At 29.0% G+C, this 11,100-nt stretch overlaps 1 long non-coding RNA gene across 5 annotated transcripts; it reads right to left on the bottom strand.

Annotated features, from left to right (window-relative positions):
• Positions 1–443: 443 nt before the first annotated feature.
• Positions 444–4,384, bottom strand: LOC108345650 (uncharacterized). 5 transcript variants are annotated; one of them, XR_008244669.1, is made up of 10 exons: positions 4,096–4,384; positions 3,584–3,696; positions 3,097–3,173; positions 2,565–2,638; positions 2,328–2,466; positions 1,951–2,138; positions 1,460–1,575; positions 1,184–1,361; positions 948–1,038; positions 444–852 (listed from the first exon to the last, which is right to left on the bottom strand). It is a non-coding gene; the product is annotated as an uncharacterized LOC108345650 (long non-coding RNA). The 5 variants fall into 5 exon arrangements; XR_008244667.1 differs by having other exon boundaries at positions 444–646; positions 712–852; positions 2,328–2,638; positions 4,096–4,383; XR_008244668.1 differs by having other exon boundaries at positions 444–646; positions 759–852; positions 2,328–2,638; positions 4,096–4,383.
• Between the last annotated feature and the right edge of the window lie 6,716 nt (positions 4,385–11,100).

Genomic DNA, 11,100 nt, shown 5'->3' with positions numbered 1-11,100 from the left:
AAATTTTTAACATAGAGAAATATTTTATTCAATTTGCTTATATTTAAACTCAGTTATTTAAATAAAAATTATGAAAATGGTATATTTATGACGTATATGATAAATTTCATACTCATTTATTTTTCATGGAGGAGAGACTTTCTTTAGAGTGAATTTTTTTTTTTTGTATATTTGTTAGGAGATGAGGATGATCATATGAATTCAGTACAGTACAATTGAAGCTGAAATTTTGAAATAGATAATTTCCTTTTTTTTATCTATATTAGTTGAAAATTAATATTATGTCTTTGACCCAGTATAATATGAAATATAAAACTTTATAATGATCTAATATCACTCTTTTATATTATATATATATATATATATATATATATATATATATATATATATATATATATATAACAAGTTAAATAAAAAAAATGCAACTATAAATAGTAATTAAATTACAAAAAATTATTTCAGTTTGTATTCCACTAAAATAAAATACAAAAAATTTATATACAATAATTACAATAATGAAGGTCTCTTGAGTCCAAAAACAAAGGAGGAACCTACTCTAACTTTGATAAAAATGGCCACCATATAAAGATTTACAACTTGATAGCTTTGAACCATGGATTTTTGTACCACACCAAAATATTTTGACCTAAAAAGATGAAAGTGGAGGACTTTAGCCAATATATAATTCATAATCAATTAATCATGACATACATTTTTGACTCGTGGCTCATGAACATCTCAATATGTGCTTTATCAACCTCAGTTCTTATCTTTATAAGAGCATCATGCTCTCCATCCGAATGGAGATACTTTGACCTTCTCATTCTTCAACTTTTGTGTAAGACATTTTACCTAAACATATCATACACATAAAATTATTATAAACACACTATAACAGTAAGGATAATCCATATACAAATAACATTATAACACTTGTTTTCTATTACCTTTTCCTTAGCTACATCAATCTTAAGTTTTGCTTCTTTCACTACTTTTGCATGTCTTGAATTTTCGTACTGAATATAGCTCCTTATTTTTCTGACATATTAAGCAAGTTTCCAACCACTTTAATTTACATTAAGACAACAAAAGTAAGAAAAAAAAAGATGAAGTGGTGAAAGTAATAAAACAAAAGAAGAATACACAAAAAGGAATATCTTTTAACAGCACTTGAAATACTTACTCAGTGTTCAAAGCTTCGTCCCAAAGTTTAAACTTCTTAAACAAATCCAAATTTATAGTATCACATTTATAACCAATCCGAAGAGAAATCATTTAGAAGGTGATATGATTGCATAATCAAATCCTCTAAACGTTTCAACCATGAATCAGTTTCTTTCTTGGTTGATAAGGATGGAGACCTACACCAAAATCATCCATATGGAAACTTTAATTCAAGCATCTCAAAAAAATTTAATCACTAAGAAAACTTCAAACAAGAGTTGTAAGGATAACCCACTTTTTTTTCGAACTGGTTACGATCAATGCCAACAATCTAATGTCTTCATCCATACATTCTTTCCTGATCAATTCTTTAAAAATAGCTTCAGCTTCTCCTTTCTTGAGATCAAGAGCCTGATTATAATTACACACAAGAACAAGAGTGAATAAATACTTGACAAATATATTATGAATGGCTGCAGCACCATAACTATAAAGCAAGAAGTAAGCTTGAACAATAATACCATTTTTTCAAGGACATATAATTTAATGTAACAGAAGGAAATATCGTTCATGGTCAAAACGTTCAATTAAATGACCAAATGCAAAATCATCTAAAACTTGACTTTCAAGTTGCATGATATTGATAGAAATAATTAGTTCCAATTTGGTAACATCCCATTATAGCATTAAAGGAATTTGCCGATTGGGGTTATTTTCAATCAGTGAACTATTAAATGCAATTAATTAGAAAAAACATCAGGAAAATTTGTTAACATGAAATCATACCTTTCCAAACACTCTGCAAAACTCTAAAATCTGCAACGCATTCTGAACCTCTTTTTCCTTTGCAATTGTTTTGGCACTGAGTTCATTCCAAAATTCTCACCACCATCATCTTTGGTGCAAACTTCAGTGACATTTGCATCTGAAAAATTTTCATTTCCAAGTTTCCCTGAGAGAAATACTTCAGGCTCCTGCAAGAAATAACAAAAAAGAACACGAACCATCTCATGAAAAGTTTATCATAAATTGAAATATAAACGCATTCACTCATATCATCATTAACTTATCATAAATTTGAACAGTTAAACAAGAGATCTTTTCAACCAAATTTGTCAACCACAAGAGATTTAGCAAAAGGGACATGTAGAAAAATAGCATACCTTTATCAGATTACCCTTATTTATTAGATTTGATGTTTCTAAATTCTTCTTCATTGTAAGCATTTCTGTAACTGACTTAAAGCCAGATTTCTTGGCACTACAATATAGGGGACCAGTAGGTTGTTCACCTCGTCGCTTTCTACAAACATAACTCCTTTATCAAAATGAACTTATGGATACAATACCAACTCAAAAAGTAAATAGAAAATCGAAAAGAAACCCCATGGCAAAAACTACAGTTGCAAATGCCTCGACACTTCTGACATGTCCAATTAGCCAACTGTGCGACCTCTTCAGCATTCTCCCCGTACCTAATTCACCATACGAAAATCGTCATTGGAGAAAACATATACATATATAACAAGTATTGTATTGTTATACTCTCTGATTCTTTGATTTTGTACCAAGAATATCTCAGCTGACAATCAGAGCCTAATTCCTTCTAAATGTATAGCATGTTTGGAGCCCTCATTTGGAACATTTCACATTTAAGAAAACAATATTAGTCATAGTATTTAGAAAATTTTAAGTTGTTCCTTGTATTGGAAGTGTGTCCAAAATTCCATTGCTTTGAAACTATAGTCGAAACACACAAAACCCAACAAAATGTGTTGTCATCTTTTTGTCTGTACAAGGCCACAGGTATCATAAATAGGTGTAACCTACTGGAGATTTCTTTCTCAGCCTTGGTACTAAGCATGTCACACTTGTATGAAAAATACAAACATCTAAAATAAATAAATAAAAACCCGAGATTTATAATGCTGACCTAGTCAAGAGGCACTTGTGGCAGTACTTAATCGGACAATTCTTTCCTTTCTTTATGTTCTTGCGGATTGCAGCAAACTTCACAGTAGAAAACCAACAAAACAAATGTGTTGAAAGAAATAAAAAATTGTAAAGTAAGAATTTAGCTTGAACAATAATATCATTTTTTTATAGAATATATAATTTAATATAACTGAAGGAGAATATCATTCATGGCCAGCTGCAAAATAATCTAAAATTTGACTAAGTTGCATGACATTGATAGAAATAAGTAGTTCCAAATTTTGTAATATCCTTTATAGCATGTAAGGAATTTGCCCAATGTAATTGTTCAATCAGTCAACTATTAAATGTAATTAATAAAAGAAATGGAGAAATATTCTTAACATGAAATCCTAGCTTTCTGAATACTTCCAAAAGTTTAAAAGCTGCAAGGATTTTTCACTCACATCATCATTACCTTATCATAAGTTAGAAAAATAACATACCTTTTTCATACCACTTTTGTTTGATAGATTTAATGTTTCTGAAGTCTTCTTAATTGCAAACATTTCTGCAGCTGACTTAAAATCATATCCTTTGGCACTTTGATATAGAGTACCTGACAGAAAACAAGATATTTTTGTGTGATTTATTTATATATTCTTGCAAAACAATGGATCTTTGGATGATGTTGCAAATTAAAAAAAGGTTTTGCCATAGACATGACAAAAAAAAGCCTTGAACTCCTCTATGCCTTCCACTTTTCTCACATCTTCACGTGTGTGTATATATATATATATATATATATATATATATATATATATATATATATATATATATATATATATATATATATATATATATATATATATATATATATCTTTGACATGATGTGTATGATAAGTGGGACAAATCTAGTTGAGATTTCTTCCTTTTAACAGTGGTGCTAAGCACATCACACTTTTATAAAAAATACAAACATCTAAAATAACAAAAGAAAAAAAAAGAAAAGAAATACCATTGGAAGCAAGCTGAACCCATTGCCACCACCATTCAGCACAAATATGAACCTTAGATGAAAAAGCAATGACCGAGTTTAGTCCTGAATTGGGAGCTAGTTGATGATGAAGAGTAAAGAATTGGTGACCTGAGGAGACAGTAGCTTCATTGAACATTGTTGCTCTCTTAATAGCTTTTTCCTTGTTATCATACAGAAATATATTATTATTGGTAAGAGGTTTCCATCTTTATACAGCCATTGCAGAGAAATGTTACAACCGATGTGCCGTCCAATACACCAATGGAGTGTTTCCATAATTATACAGCCTTGCACCGATGTCCTCTCCAATGGAGTGCCTCCTTGATGACATATCACGTGATGTCCATTTTATTTTTTATGCACCTATGTCCAGTCCAGTAAAGTATATCCATTTTATTTATCATGTTTTATATATTTTATATTGTTATTATATTTTATCTCATATTATTTTATTTTCATTTTTTTTAAATCAATATTTTACTCTTCTAAATATCAATAAAGTATTGAAAAATGTATGTTTTATATTATAATATTTAACGGTTCGTAGAGAATATATATTTATGTATAATTATTCTTTATTTTATTTTTTTAGGTAATCAATTAATTTAATTATACAGTGATGCACGGATGTCTCGTTTAATAGAGTGGCTCCATAAGGAGATATTGTTCCATTTTATTATTTATGTTTTATATAATTTATATTGTTATTAAATTTTTTAAATCATTATTTTGAACATTTATTTCTAATGTTTTAAACTTTTCATTTTGAAAAATCATAATAGATAGATTCTAATATAATTAAAAAGTATAATATATATTGTAAGAGGTTAATTTTAAATCTTTTTAATTATTAAAATTTGTTTCATTATACACACTCTAGTAAAGAAAACATGAGACTTATAGTGTAATTTCTCTTATTTATAATAGGTATACAGTAATGAAAATAAATACAAATGAATGAATAGATAGTAAAAATTGTAATTTTCCAAAATATTTTGAAATCATAATTTTAAACATGGGATGGTTTTCTGTTACATTTTTATCCATTTTTATATACTTTTTATTCACTTTTTCATTAATGTATTTAAATAAGAGAATGTGAATGAAATATATGATTTTGTGATATGAAAAATTATACTTCCTTAAAAAAAAATTAATTTCAATCTACTAATTGAAAATAAATAACATTTAATCTCTTATAATTTATTGTATAAGAAGAAGTTTGGAAGATCTAAGGTGAAACTTAAATATAAGGAGAATTAGTATGAAAAATGGTAAAAAATGCACTAAACATGATGTGAATTTCTGACAAATTTGGAAGAATAACCTTTTCATATTGAGAAGTAGTTGATAAAAGAGTATATTGGCGTGAGTATTTCTATGGAATTGTTATATCTATAACTTGGAATGCATCACGTTTGAAATTGTATTATAGTTAATCTTGTTGTATATACTTGTGATGTACTCTTTTTTATATGTGCATGTTGTCCTAAGAAGGTTTTAATAAGACATCTAATTAATAACACAATATTTTATCATGTGATTATGTTATAATTATTCTACTCACATATGTTCACTCTAGTTAAACATGATAAGGAAGTTTCATCATCCGGGATGATCCCTCCCATAACTTCATTAAATTAAAAGTTTGGATAAGGAAGGTTCATCGACTAATATTATCCCTTCCATAACTTCATTGAATTCAAAGTTTGGGTAAGGAACCTTCATCAAATAAGATGATCTCTCCAATAATTATATTGAATTAAATGTTTGAGTAGGGAAACTTTATTATTCGAGATGATCTCTCCCAGAACTTAATTGAATTAAAAGTTTAGGTAAGGAAGTTTCATTCACTAAGATGATCCCTCTTATAACTTCAATGATGAATTTAAAATTCCTTAACTTTATTAAAAGTTGGCATGTTTCACCAGTTGAGCTGATCCCTCCCATAATTTTACTTAATTTTTTTAAGACTCTACATCTTAATTTTATTTAAAAAGATGAAAGAACTTTGTTCATAGCATGCTAGGTCGATGCTTTTGGTACCACTTCAAAAGGCCAATTATCAATGGAGGTATGTTATGTGTATATAAACCCATGTTCATCTCTTATTTTATCCGATGTGGGACTTTGTTTGTATCCAACAGTTAGACGTCATTGGCACCTAGTTGTAGTTTTCCTCAAGGATGTTATGTAGTTTTGCTCCTTTCACAAGTAATAAATAAACCAACTCATATGATGTGATTATTATGTAATACAATGGATGATAATTGTTGCTTAAACTCATATTACAACTAGTTTTGAAAGAGTAATAATTATTGAATCAATTACTTTTGAAACTTAGTTTTTTTATATTAATTAAAATGGTTGTCTTTTGCCCATAGATTCAAGAGTCTTACACCAATCACTCAAAATCCATATATTATAATTTAGTGTTATTTTGGCTATATATCATTATGTTTGGTATGATGCTTCATATATATGATTTGGAGTGAAAGTCATTCATGCATTCATAAATCATGGTTTTTCTCTCCTCTTGCCCTGTCCGTATCCTATTTAGTATTTCTATTTTTCAGTCATATTGATTAAATTTAAATTATCTCACTCTACATGCATGGTCGAAGGTATACAATATTGTATATTTTCTAAAAGATATTTTATCATATCTAACTCTATATTTAGATAATATCAAAATATAAATAGGTATTAGGTCAATTTATATCCAATTCTATCTTAAACTCTCTTTCTCTTCACTTTCAGGTTACTCCTCATCTTATTTCAAATTCTAATATGCCACATACACCATTTACTTCGGACACTTCCTTATTTAATTTAAGCACCAATTAATAATGGTAAAAAAAAACCATTTTGCCACTAGGAAAAATAATAAGTAAAAACTAAGGTTTTCTCTTAACTTTCTCTCCCCAAAAATTGAACGCACAATCATTCAGTCCTAGACAACCTTTCTACCAACTAGCCAACATATCATAAATGAACAACATAATAAACATAATTTGCACTTTATGAAAATAAGATCAAACAAATATCATCACAATTATCTTCTCAGAAAACATAAACACCACAAACACCAATTATCTAACAATCATAATCAAATCTTAAAACTACTTTATTAAACTATTTTTCTCAATTTACATGTGACAATTTGAACTTATTATTGAAAGGATGCATGTGGTGAAATTTTATACTCATTGTTATGAATTGCACATGTTTTTCTAAGTTATGGGACTTAATAATTGAGATGGTGCTGCATTGACTATGTTAAGTCTTTTATTGTTGTAGTTGTAAAGTCAGGTGTTGTCTATTTCTCTTATTGTACATGTTGGATATTATTTGGTTTGTGTGAGTTTTTTCATTAATTGATTATCCTGTTATGTTCTGATTACCTCACTCTTGCTTTATTTGTATTTGTGTAATGATCGTATAACTTGTATTGTTATATGGGACTAGATGTAGTTGTAGATGATGCTGGTGATAATTTAACTAACAAGAGGAGCTGAAAATCTTTGGGATTTTTATAATTGTAATTTCGGAATTTGAAGGTTTCTAAACTTGAACTATTGTTTTCTTATTATTTGGAATAAAGTTTTCTAGTGAACGAGGTTTTTTAGATTCGCTTTCGTAATGGTATCAGAAATAATCATATTTTAAACTATGACACTCTGAAACGGGATGTTACTGTTTGGATTCCAATAATATTTACTAGTTCAAGAAAGAACTGAGCATTCTATTCGTTTAATCCATATTTTGTTTTTGGGTGTATGGTTGTTTTGGAGGCATGTTGGCCTTGTGTCATTAGTGTATTGTTTTCTTCCCATTCTATATATTTGTATTTGAATCTTTTTATATTGGTTGTTTCTTAAATCAGTATTAAAGAGTGAACTTTTTAAGTCGATTTTTACACTAATATAAGAAGTTTAGTACTTTCTATACTCTTGTCTCTATATCAATTCGAGTATAAAAATGTTGGGTTATCAGTCATACAACACAAGCACACACAACTAAAATAGAGAAGAGAAAATACTGATAATAGGCAAAAATGGAAATTTTATACTAGTGAAAGAAATTTACAGAACCTCTCTCTTTCACTAAAGAACTTCTCTAAATTATGAGAATACAAGAAAGGAGAGAATGAGATATTTAACAAAAGGGGCAAGGGGTTTCTTTTATAGCCACCAAGTCATACCCCTTTACAAGTTCCCACCAATGTGGGACTTCATTCCTCACAATCTCCCACTTCAAGATTTTGATGAAACTAATCAAATCTTCACACCATCTTTGCCTTCATGTTGCTTGTTCTTTCGATAAACTTCAGTAGAATCGAATTTACGTAAATCTGCCAATAACCTTTGACACCAAATTCTGATTCTCCGAAACGCAATGCAACACCTGATCAATATTTCACTGCTCTCTACGTAAACCTGCCACGAACCTACTAACCATTCTCACTGCTTGTGCAATGTTTGGTCTTGTAGACATCATAGCAATTATAAGGTTTTCCACCACCGATGCATACGGTACTCGAGACTTTTCCATCCTCTCCACTTCACTGCTAGGACTCATACTTGAGGATAATTGATAGGAGATGGAATAAACTGGCTTGCACTCTCGCATGTTGAAGCGCCGCAAGACTTTCAGTAAGTTTTACTTCTGAGAAAGCCAAATCTTCCTATCTTTTTCTATCTCGGTGAATTTGCATCCCTAAAATCTTGTTTGTCGGTTCTAAGTCTTTCATATCAAACTCCCTAGCCAATTGTGCCTTCAGTTCTTGGATTAGAGCTTTGTTGGGGCCTATCACCAACATGTCATCCACATACAACAACAAAATGATAAAATCCTTTTCATTAAACCTATTGTAATAAGTACAATGGTCTGAAATTAGTTTGTTGTATCTGAGGCTAATGATGAAGGAATCAAATCTCTTATACCAACACTTTGGCACCTGCTTTAGACCGTATAGAGATTTGTTCAACCTGCAAACCAAGTTTTGTTGCTCTTCAAAGCCTTCTGGTTGGAGCATCATTTCATTCTTGCTTAACAATAACCTTGTGAGCGGTGGAACTCACAGGCAATACCCCTTCACATTGTTAGCATAGCCCAAGACTTCATTCTTTCCTAGTTTCAAGCCCTACTCGTGCTTTGGTTTTCTTGAACTAGTAATAACAACACATTTGACTTCCTCTTGATGTAATACACCCACAAACTCCTGGAATAAACTTTGCTCCTCCTAGGAATAACTCTGGTGATTCCCTTACATCAGAATGAACCAAGTCTTCTTGTGTTTTCTTTTCTGGTAGTCAAACTTGCAAACTTCGATCTATGTTGTTGGCTTATCACACAGTGCTCGCATAAAGGTAAAACAACCTTCTTAAGCCCGAGTACAGATTACGTTCCGCCTTGCAAACTTCACTTTGACATATGTCCAAGTACGATGTCACGTCAACACCGTTTCTTCTTGACTTGTCAATGCAACCATTGCATTAGCTTTCTACAACGTATCTCCCATAAGCACATGTCATGATCTTCTGAGCTTTTATGACTTACCAGATCTCCCCTCTTTCTCACAGAATATCTTCATCCTTTGATGTATTTGCCATACAACCTTGTGAGGTTAATGCATCAGAGTTCTTTCTTCCACTCTTCTCGTGCCAACATTCTTTCTTGACATGCCCCCTTTTGCCACAATTGTAGCATTTGAGATGCTTCTTACTTTGAGATCTATCATGAGACTGACTCCCACTAGACCCATATTTCGTTGATCTTCCTCTCATCATCACCAAAGCTTGTGTTTCCTTTGAACTTTCCAGTATATCGCTTATATTTGAACTCACTTATTTAAATAAAAATCATAAAAAAAGGTATATTATTTTTTTCATGAAAGAGAGACTTGCTTTAGAGTGAATCTTTTTTTTTCTTTCATACACGTATATTTGTTTGTTGTTTTTCTTACTTACAATGATATTTTAATGATTTTATGAGATTAGGATGATCATATGAATTCAGTACTACGGGAGAGTGATGCTCAAATTTTGAAATAAATTATTTGAAAATCAATATTATATTTTTTACTCAGTATTATATTACTCTTAATAATATAAATATAAGACTTTATATATATATATATATATATATATATATATATATATATATATATATATATATATATATATATATATTTGAGTTATTTCTTCTTTCATTCATTTTTTAGTGAATGTCTCTTTTAATAAATATATATGATTAAAATGAAATATTACATTTATCATTCAATATCTGTTTTTAGAAACCACATTATATTATAAACTTTTAAAGGCCGTATCAACTACTTTTTTTTTCATGAATCAACTTTAGTTAAAAGATAGATTTACATATTCTTGATATATATATCATTTACCTTTTTAGTTCCATTAATATTTTTTCGACGGTAACTTATAAAATAAATATTTTATTTTTGGTATTTTACCTAATGAACATTAGTGTATCTATTAATTTCTTTTAATGATTTGCGATGATATGTAGAACAGTCAAGAAAAATGAAAAATCATAAAATGATATATATATATATATATATATATATATATATATATATATATATATATATATATATATATATAAGAACAAAACAAATTAAAGCTAATAACATTATTATTGATATTCAACTTACCTTTGAAATTTATAGATAATTCATACACATTGACCTAATAAAACTATTTATTAGGAACAACTTCTACAAATAATCCCACGTATCTCTAATAATAGATTACATGATTATGGAAAATAATAGATTATATGATTATGGAAAATAGTAACACTAAGTCGTATATTGCTAACATTTGATCAAGAAAAAAATTTAGACTTCTTATTGTAACTACTAAAAATATTAAGAATACATTATCACATTTCAATGAATATATTATTGTACATCTAACTAGTTAAATAAAAAAAATACAACTATAAATAGTAATTAAA

This window comes from Vigna angularis, chromosome 8, assembly GCF_016808095.1.
Source record: "Vigna angularis cultivar LongXiaoDou No.4 chromosome 8, ASM1680809v1, whole genome shotgun sequence".
NCBI classification, from domain to species: Eukaryota; Viridiplantae; Streptophyta; class Magnoliopsida; order Fabales; family Fabaceae; genus Vigna; species Vigna angularis.
This window is presented reverse-complemented; position numbering and strand designations above follow the sequence as displayed.